The sequence below is a fragment of the Rutidosis leptorrhynchoides genome, chromosome 3, assembly GCF_046630445.1.
Source record: "Rutidosis leptorrhynchoides isolate AG116_Rl617_1_P2 chromosome 3, CSIRO_AGI_Rlap_v1, whole genome shotgun sequence".
Classification (NCBI taxonomy): Eukaryota; Viridiplantae; Streptophyta; class Magnoliopsida; order Asterales; family Asteraceae; genus Rutidosis; species Rutidosis leptorrhynchoides.
The window spans coordinates 620,061,157-620,072,756 of record NC_092335.1 but is presented as its reverse complement, the minus strand read 5'-3'; positions in this window follow the sequence as shown (position 1 = coordinate 620,072,756).

The following is an 11,600-nucleotide window of genomic DNA, read 5'->3' as shown; positions in this document are numbered from 1 at the left end:
TGATAATATAAAAATTTAACATCTCATTTATTATAATAAATAATGGGTTAACAACATTTAACAAGATCGTTAACCTAAAGGTTTCAAAACAACACTTACATGTAACGACTAACGATGACTTAACGACTCAGTTAAAATGTATATACATGTAGTGTTTTAATATGTATTCATACACTTTTGAAAGACTTCAAGACACTTATCAAAATACTTCTACTTAACAAAAATGCTTACAATTACATCCTCGTTCAGTTTCATCAACAATTCTACTCGTATGCACCCGTATTCGTACTCGTACAATACACATCTTTTAGATGTATGTACTATTGGTATATACACTCCAATGATCAGCTCTTAGCAGCCCATGTGTGTCATCTAACACATGTGGTAACCATCATTTGGCAACTAGCATAAAATATCTCATAAAATTACAAAAATATGAGTAATCATTCATGACTTATTTATATGAAAATAAAATTACATATCCTTTATATCTAATCCATACACCAACGACCAAAAACACCTACAAACACTTTCATTCTTCAATTTTCTTCATCTAATTGATCTCTCTCAAGTTCTATCTTCAAGTTCTAAGTGTTCTTCATAAATTCCAAAAGTTCTAGTTTCATAAAATCAAGAATACTTCCAAGATTGCAAGTTTACTTCCAAGTTTTCTAAATCCATTCCAAGTAATCATCCAAGATCAAGAAACCTTTGTTACTTACAGTAGGTTATCTTTCTAATACAAGGTAATAATCATATTCAAACTTTAATTCAATTTCTATAACTATAACAATCTTATTTCGAGTGGAAATCTTACTTGAAATTGTTTTCGTGTCATGATTCTGCTTCAAGAACTTTCAAGCCATCCAAGGATCCTTTGAAGCTAGATCTATTTTTCTCATTTCCAGTAGGTTTATCCAAGGAACTTGAGGTAGTAATGATGTTCATAACATCATTCTATTCATACATATAAAGCTATCTTATTCGAAGGTTTAAACTTGTAATCACTAGAACATAGTTTAGTTAATTCTAAACTTGTTCGCAAATAAAAGTTAATCCTTCTAACTTGACTTTTAAAATCAACTAAACACATGTTCTATATCTATATTATATGCTAACTTAATGATTTAAAACCTGAAAACACGAAAAACACCATAAAACCGGATTTACGCCGCCGTAGTAACACCGCGGGCTGTTTTGGGTTAGTTAATTAAAAACTATGATAAACTTTGATTTAAAAGTTGTTATTCTTGGAAAATGATTTTTATTATGAACATGAAACTATATCCAAAAATTATGGTTAAACTCAAAGTGGAAGTATGTTTTCTAAAATGGTCATCTAGACGTCGTTCTTTCGACTGAAATGACTACCTTTACAAAAATGACTTGTAACTTATTTTTCTGACTATAAACTTATACTTTTTCTGTTTAGATTCATAAAATATAGTTCAATATGAAACCATAGCAATTTGATTCACTCAAAACGGATTTAAAATGAAGAAGTTATGGGTAAAACAAGATTGGATAATTTTTCTCATTTTAGCTACGTGAAAATTGGTTACAAATCTATTCCAACCATAACTTAATCAACTTGTATTGTATATTATGTAATCTTGAGATACCATAGACACGTATACAATGTTTCGACCTATCATGTCGACACATCTATATATATTTCGGAACAACCATAGACACTCTATATGTGAATGTTGGAGTTAGCTATACAGGGTTGAGGTTGATTCCAAAATATATATAGTTTGAGTTGTGATCAATACTGAGATATGTATACACTGGGTCGTGGATTGATTCAAGATAATATTTATCGATTTATTTCTGTACATCTAACTGTGGACAACTAGTTGTAGGTTACTAACGAGGACAGCTGACTTAATAAACTTAAAACATCAAAATATATTAAAAGTGTTGTAAATATATTTTGAACATACTTTGATATATATGTATATATTGTTATAGGTTCGTGAATCAACCAGTGGCCAAGTCTTACTTCCCGACGAAGTAAAAATCTGTGAAAGTGAGTTATAGTCCCACTTTTAAAATCTAATATTTTTGGGATGAGAATACATGCAGGTTTTATAAATGATTTACAAAATAGACACAAGTACGTGAAATTACATTCTATGGTTGAATTATCGAAATCGAATATGCCCCTTTTTATTAAGTCTGGTAATCTAAGAATTAGGGAACAGACACCCTAATTGACGCGAATCCTAAAGATAGATCTATTGGGCCTAACAAACCCCATCCAAAGTACCGGATGCTTTAGTACTTCGAAATTTATATCGTATCCGAAGGGTGTCCCGAAATGATGGGGATATTCTTATATATGCATCTTGTTAATGTCGGTTACCAGGTGTTCACCATATGAATGATTTTTATCTCTATGTATGGTATGTGTATTGAAATATGAAATCTTGTGGTCTATTGTTACGATTTGATATATATAGGTTAAACCTATAACTCACCAACATTTTTGTTGACGTTTAAAGCATGTTTATTCTCAGGTGAATACTAAGAGCTTCAGCTGTTGCATAGTAAAATAAGGACAAGATTTGGAGTCCATGTTTGTATGATACTGTGTAAAAACTACATTCAAGAAACTGATTTCGATGTAACATATTTGTATTGTAAACCATTATGTAATGGTCGTGTGTAAACAGGATATTTTAGATTATCATTATTTGATAATCTACGTAAAGCTTTTTAAACCTTTATTTATGAAATAAAAGTTATGGTTTGTTTTAAAAATGAATGCAGTCTTTGAAAAACGTCACACATAGAGGTCAAAACCTCGCAACGAAATCAATTAATATGGAACGTTTTTAATCAATAAGAACGGGACATTTCAGTTGGTATCCGAGCGTTGGTCTTAGAGAACCAGAAAATTTGCATTAGTGTGTCTTATCGAGTTTGTTAGGATGCATTAGTGAGTCTGGACTTCGACCGTGTTTTCTTTAAAAATGATTGCTTAACATTTTTGTTGGAAACTATATATTATTAACATGTATATATTATGTGATATATTAATCTCTTAACATGTTTGATATTGTGTGATAGATGTCTACCTCTAGCACAAATCCCATTGACTCACCTAATAATAACGAAGATTCGAATATATATTGGCCTGATTCACAAGTTCCCGAAGAAGAACCGGAAGAAGAATCAGAACCGGAAGAAGAATCAGAACCGGAAGAGGAGGAACCGGAGGAGGAAATAGAACCGGTGGGGGAAATAATAAAACGGTTAAGTAAAAGAAAATCCTCAACCAACCGACCAAGGTTAATTATGGTCGATGGTGTTTCCGCCAAGGAAGCAAAATATTGGGAGGATTACCAATTCTTCGATGAATCGGATTCCGACGAGAATTCCGATGATGTTATAGAAATTACCCCAACTGAATTTAAAAAGGCAAAAGAAAATAATAAGGGAAAGGGCATAAAAATAGAGAAATCTAATTCCAACCCCGATGAACTTTATATGTATCGTCAACCCCCAAAGCCCTTAAGTTGTAACAATGACCCGGGAACCTCTAAACCACCAGGTTTTTCTAAACCGTTGTGGAAAACGACAGCTCGTATTAGGGGAACATCATATATCCCTAGAAACTTGGCAAAACGAACCAAAACCGAAGAAGAAGAAACGAGCGAGTCGGAATAAGATAGTCGTATTCGTGTGGTGTAATATATGTAATATAGTGTGCTTATGCTTTATGATATATGTAAAAATTGCTTGTATTAATAAGTATTTTTTTTTATGAATCTAACTCTTGTCTATTTTACAGTATAAAAACACAAAATGGATAGACAACCCAATATTTTAAGAGACCTACCCGGAGACATGATTGATGAAATCTTGTCTAGAGTCGGTCAGAATTCTTCGACACAACTATTTACGGCGAAATCAGTTTGTAAGACATTCGAAGAACGTTCCAAGAATGTCTTGGTTTATAAGAGACTTTTGTTTGAAAGATGGGGGATATCACATTGGGAAACTCATAAGTTACGATGTGTTTACTTTGACACATATATTGCGGGGAACCCAAATGCTATTTTACGCAACGGGTTAAGAAATTATTTTGACTCAATGTATCCGAATATAGGACTTCATGATTTAGAAAAAGCGGCTAACATGCAACATAAAGAAGCATGCTATGCTTACGGGTTAGTAATGTTCGCTTCTCACCAAAGTGAGAAAAAGAACATCGGGCTACAACTATTAAACAAAACGTTCCCACAAGTGACGGAGTCGGTAATTGGGGTAAGAAATGAGGTTTTTAGGTTATTACGAGACTGTTGGTCATTACGTAACCCTCGTCCCTTTGACGACGTTACAACACGCTTTCTTATCAACGGCCATAACGGTTATGTTCCACAAGACCAAGGATGGGAAGTAGTCCTAGTAAAACCAGAATGCATGACTTGTTTCTGGACGTATGAATTACGTGTCTTTATTGCCTTTGCTGAACGACTTGTGTACTAGCTAGAATTATCTTCACAACTATCGTGTATCAAAGTTATTGTGTGATATATTTCATGCTTTATGTAAAATAAGCGGTATTGTAAGTTTGTAAAATATTGTATAAAAGTTTGAACGCGAAATATTATTATAATCAGTTTTTCATATAGAATTGTAGTAGTTGAATTGTATATTAGCTACTAAGTATGAACTTAATGGGTAGGTACTACCCGAATTTAAACTTATAAAACGCTAATATGAAGAAAAATCTTTTATAAATGAGTTCATATTATGCTACGAAATACTATTAACTACTCTTAATATTCTGTATGATTAACTTGTTCCATTTGACTATTTTGAAGGAAATGGCACCGACTACTCGACACACCGTGAATATGAATGAAGAGGAATTCCGTACTTTTCTAGCTTCAAACAAAGCCGCAGTACAGGCTGCGCTACATACCAACAATAACCTTGGATCTAGCAGTACAGGAAATCGTGTAGGATGCACCTACAAAGAATTCACTGCCTGCAAACCTTTGGAATTTGATGGAACCGAAGGACCGATCGGATTGAAACGGTGGACCGAGAAGGTCGAATCGGTGTTTGCCATAAGTAAGTGTACTGAAGAGGACAAAGTGAAGTACGCTACGCATACCTTCACAGGTTCTGCGTTAACATGGTGGAATACCTATCTAGAGCAAGTGGGACAAGATGATGCGTACGCACTACCGTGGTCAGCATTCAAGCACTTGATGAACGAGAAGTACCGTCCCAGAACCGAGGTCAATAAGCTCAAGACAGAACTTAGAGGGTTACGAACCCAAGGATTTAATATTACCACGTACGAAAGACGATTCACAGAATTGTGCCTATTGTGTCCGGGAGCGTTCGAAGATGAGGAAGAGAAGATCGACGCGTTTGTGAAAGGATTATCGGAAAGAATCCAAGAAGATATAAGTTCACACTAGCCCGCCTCCATACAACAGGCATGTAGAATGGCTCACAAACTAGTGAACCAGATTGAGGAAAGAATTAAAGAACAGACGGCTGAAGAGGCCAATGTGAAGCAAGTCAAAAGACAGTGGGAGGAAAACGGTGATAAGAATCACCAATACAACAACAACGGCAATTACAATAATAATCGCAACAATTATCCCAACAATCGCAACATCAATCGCAACTACAACAAACGGCCCAACAACAACAACAACAACAACAACAGCAACTACAACAATCATCCCAACAACAATAACAACCGCAACAATAACAACAATCAGAAGCAGCTATGCCAAAGGTGTGAAAAGTATCACTCGGGGTTCTGCACCAAATTTTGCAACAAGTGTAAAAGAAATGGTCATAGCGCGGTGAAGTGTGAGGTCTACGGACCAGGGGTTAACAGAACGAAAGGAACAAATGGTGTTGGAACGAGTAATGGCGGAGCAAGTAGTGTCGGAGCAAGTTATGCCAATGTAGTTTGTTATAAATGTGGAAAACTGGGCCACATTATTAGAAATTGCCCGAACCAGGAGAACACGAATGGACAAGGCCGCGGAAGAGTTTTCAATATTAATGCAGCAGAGGCACAGGAAGACCCGGATCTTGTTACGGGTACGTTTCTTATTGACAATAAATCTGCTTACGTTTTATTTGATTCGGGTGCGGATAGAAGCTATATGAGTAGAGATTTTTGTGCTAAATTAAGTTGTCCATTGACGCCGTTGGATAGTAAATTTTTACTCGAATTAGCAAACGGTAAATTAATTTCAGCAGATAATATATGCCGAAATCGAGAAATTAAACTGGGTAGCGAAATATTTAAGATTGATTTGATACCAGTAGTGTTAGGGAGTTTTGATGTAATAGTTGGCATGGACTGGCTGAAGAAGGAGAAAGCAGAGATCGTATGTTATAAAAATGCAATTCGCATTGTACGAGAAGAAGGAGAACCCTTAATGGTGTACGGAGAAAAGAGCAACATGAAGCTACATCTTATTAGTAATTTGAAGGCACAAAAACTAATAAGAAAAGGTTGCTATGCTGTTCTAGCACACGTCGAGAAAGTACAAACTGAAGAAAAGAGCATCAATGATGTTCCCGTCGCAAAAGAATTTCCTGATGTATTTCCGAAAGAATTACCGAGACTACCTCCACATCGATCTGTTGAATTTCACATAGATCTTGTACCAGGAACTGCACCAATAGCTCGTGCTCCTTATAGACTCGCACCCAGCGAGATGAAAGAACTGCAAAGCCAACTGCAAGAACTATTAAAACGTCGTTTCATTCGACCAAGCACATCACCATGGGGAGCTCCTATTTTGTTTGTCAAGAAGAAAGATGGTACATTCAGGTTGTGTATTGACTACAGAGAGTTGAACAAACTTACCATCAAAAACCGTTATCCACTGCCGAGAATTGACGACTTATTTGATCAACTACAAGGCTCGTCGGTTTATTCGAAGATCGATTTACGTTCTGGATATCATCAAATGCGAGTAAAGGAGGATGATATTCCAAAACCTGCTTTTAGAACGCGTTATGGTCATTACGATTTTATGGTTATGCCGTTTGGATTGACTAACGCACCAGCTGTGTTCATGGACCTTATGAACCGAGTGTGTGGGCCATATCTTGACAAGTTTGTCATTGTTTTCATCGATGACATACTTATTTACTCAAAGAATGATCAAGAGCACGAAGAACATTTGAGAAAAGTGCTAGAAGTATTGAGGAAAGAAAAACTGTACGCTAAGTTTTCAAAGTGTGCATTTTGGTTGGAAGAAGTTCAATTCCTCGGTCACATAGTGAACAAAGAAGGTATCCAGGTGGACCCGGCAAAGATCGAAACCGTTGAAAAGTGGAAAACCCCAAAAACTCCGAAGCATATACGTCAATTTTTAGGATTGGCTGGTTACTACAGAAGATTCATCCAAGATTTCTCCAAAATAGCAAAACCCTTGACTGCATTAACGCATAAAGGGAAGAAATTTGAATGGAAGGATGAACAAGAAAAGGCGTTTCAATTATTGAAGAAAAAGCTAACTACGGCACCTATATTGTCATTGCCTGAAGGGAATGATGATTTTGTGATTTATTGTGACGCATCAAAGCAAGGTCTCGGTTGTGTATTAATGCAACGGACGAAGGTGATTGCTTATGCGTCTAGACAATTGAAGATTCACGAGCAAAATTATACGACGCATGATTTGGAATTAGGCGCGGTTGTTTTTGCATTAAAGACTTGGAGGCACTACTTATATGGGGTCAAAAGTATTATATATACCGACCACAAAAGTCTTCAACACATATTTAATCAGAAACAACTGAATATGAGGCAGCGTAGGTGGATTGAATTCTTGAATGATTACGAATTTGAGATTCGTTACCACCCGGAGAAGGCAAATGTAGTAGCCGACGCCTTGAGCAGAAAGGACAGAGAACCCATTCGAGTAAAATCTATGAACATAATGATTCACACTAACCTTACTACTCAAATAAAGGAGGCGCAACAAGGAGTTTTAAAAGAGGGAAATTTAAAGGATGAAATACCCAAAGGATTGGAGAAGCATCTTAATATTCGGGAAGACGGAACCCAGTATAGGGCTGAAAGAATTTGGGTACCAAAATTTGAAGATATGAGAGAAATGGTACTTAGAGAAGCTCATAAAACCAGATACTCAATACATCCTGGAACGGGAAAGATGTACAAGGATCTCAAGAAACATTTTTGGTGGCCGGGTATGAAAGCCGATGTTGCTAAATACGTAGGAGAATGTTTGACGTGTTCTAAGGTCAAAGCTGAGCATCAGAAACCATCAGGTCTACTTCAACAACCCAAAATCCCGGAATGGAAATGGGAAAATATTACCATGGATTTCATCACTAAATTGCCAAGGACTGCAAGTGGTTTTGATACTATTTGGGTAATAGTTGATTGTCTCACCAAATTAGCACACTTCCTGCCAATAAGAGAAGATGACAAAATGGAGAAGTTAGCACGACTGTATTTGAAGGAAGTCGTCTCCAGACATGGAATACCAATCTCTATTATCTCTGACAGGGATGGCAGATTTATTTCAAGATTCTGGCAGACATTACAGCAAGCATTAGGAACTCGTCTAGACATGAGTACTGCCTATCATCCACAAACTGATGGACAGAGCGAAAGGACGATACAAACGCTTGAAGACATGCTACGAGCATGTGTTATTGATTTCGGAAACAGTTGGGATCGACATCTACCGTTAGCAGAATTTTCCTACAATAACAGCTACCATTCAAGCATTGAGATGGCGCCGTTTGAAGCACTTTATGGTAGAAAGTGCAGGTCTCTGATTTGTTGGAGTGAAGTGGGAGATAGACAGATTACGGGTCCGGAGATAATACAAGAAACTACCGAGAAAATCATCCAAATTCAACACAGATTGAAAACCGCCCAGAGTCGACAAAAGAGCTACGCGGACAGTAAAAGAAAAGATATAGAGTTTGAAATTGGAGAAATGGTCATGCTTAAGGTTTCACCTTGGAAAGGCGTTGTTCGATTTGGTAAACGGGGGAAACTAAATCCAAGGTACATTGGACCATTCAAGATTATAGATCGTGTCGGACCAGTAGCTTACCAACTGGAGCTACCTCAACAACTCGCGGCTGTACATAACACTTTCCACGTCTCAAATTTGAAGAAATGTTTTGCTAAAGAAGATCTCACTATTCCGTTGGACGAAATCCAAATCAATGAAAAACTTCAATTCATTGAAGAACCCGTCGAAATAATGGATCGTGAGGTTAAGAGACTTAAACAAAACAAGATAACGATTGTTAAGGTTCGATGGAATGCTCGTAGAGGACCCGATTTCACCTGGGAGCGTGAAGATCAGATGAAGAAGAAATACCCGCATTTATTTCCAGAAGATACGTCAACACCTCCAACTGCTTAAAATTTCGGGACGAAATTTATTTAACGGGTAGGTACTGTAGTGACCCGAACTTTTCCATGTTTATATATATATTAAATGAAATTGTTATTTACATGATTAAGTGTTTCCAACATGTTAAGCAATCAAACTTGTTTAAGACTTGATTAATTGAAATAGGTTTCATATAGACAATTGACCACCCAAGTTGACCGGTGATTCACGAACGTTAAAACTTGTAAAAACTATACGATGACATATATATGGTTATATATATAGTTAACATGATTTTATTATAAGTATGTATCTCATTAGGTATTTTAACAATAAGTTACATACATAAAAATGAGACTATTAATTTAAGAAACTCGAAAACGATATATATATATAACGATTATCGTTATAACAACGTCTTACTAGGTACATATGAATCATATTAAGATATTGATACACTTGGTTAATTATGTTAAATGATAAGTAAATATATTATTAAGTGTATTAACAATAAAATACATATGTAAAAATAAGACTACTAACTTAATGATTTCGAAACGAGACATATATGTAACGATTATCGTTGTAACGACATTTAACTGTATATATATCATACTAAGATATATTATATATCATAATATCATGATAATATAACAATTTAACATCTCATTTGTTATAATAAATAATGGGTTAACAACATTTAACAAGATCGTTAACCTAAAGGTTTCAAAACAACACTTACATGTAACGACTAACGATGACTTAACGACTCAGTTAAAATGTATATACATGTAGTGTTTTAATATGTATTCATACACTTTTGAAAGACTTCAAGACACTTATCAAAATACTTCTACTTAACAAAAATGCTTACAATTACATCCTCGTTCAGTTTCATCAACAATTCTACTCGTATGCACCCGTATTCGTACTCGTACAATACACAGCTTTTAGATGTATGTACTATTGGTATATACACTCCAATGATCAGCTCTTAGCAGCCCATGCGAGTCACCTAACACATGTGGGAACCATCATTTGGCAACTAGCATAAAATATCTCATAAAATTACAAAAATATGAGTAATCATTCATGACTTATTTACATGAAAATAAAATTACATATCCTTTATATCTAATCCATACACCAACGACCAAAAACACCTACAAACACTTTCATTCTTCAATTTTCTTCATCTAATTGATCTCTCTCAAGTTCTATCTTCAAGTTCTAAGTGTTCTTCATAAATTCCAAAAGTTCTAGTTTCATAAAATCAAGAATACTTCCAAGATTGCAAGTTTACTTCCAAGTTTTCTAAATCCATTCCAAATAATCATCCAAGATCAAGAAACCTTTGTTACTTACAGTAGGTTATCTTTCTAATACAAGGTAATAATCATATTCAAACTTTAATTCAATTTCTATAACTATAACAATCTTATTTCGAGTGGAAATCTTACTTGAAATTGTTTTCGTGTCATGATTCTGCTTCAAGAACTTTCAAGCCATCCAAGGATCCTTTGAAGCTAGATCTATTTTTCTCATTTCCAGTAGGTTTATCCAAGGAACTTGAGGTAGTAATGATGTTCATAACATCATTCTATTCATACATATAAAGCTATCTTATTCGAAGGTTTAAACTTGTAATCACTAGAACATAGTTTAGTTAATTCTAAACTTGTTCGCAAATAAAAGTTAATCCTTCTAACTTGACTTTTAAAATCAACTAAACACATGTTCTATATCTATATGATATGCTAACTTAATGATTTAAAACCTGAAAACACGAAAAATACCGTAAAACCGGATTTACGCCGTCGTAGTAACACCGCGGGCTGTTTTGGGTTAGTTAATTAAAAACTATGATAAACTTTGATTTAAAAGTTGTTATTCTGGGAAAATGATTTTTATTATGAACATGAAATTATATTCAAAAATTATGGTTAAACTCAAAGTGGAAGTATGTTTTCTAAAATGGTCATCTAGACGTCGTTCTTTCGACTGAAATGACTACCTTTACAAAAACGACTTGTAACTTATTTTTCCGACTATAAACCTATACTTTTTCTGTTTAGATTCATAAAATAGAGTTCAATATGAAACCATAGCAATTTTATTCACTCAAAACGGATTTAAAATGAAGAAGTTATGGATAAAACAAGATTGGATAATTTTTCTCATTTTAGCTACGTGAAAATTGGTAACAAATCTATTCCA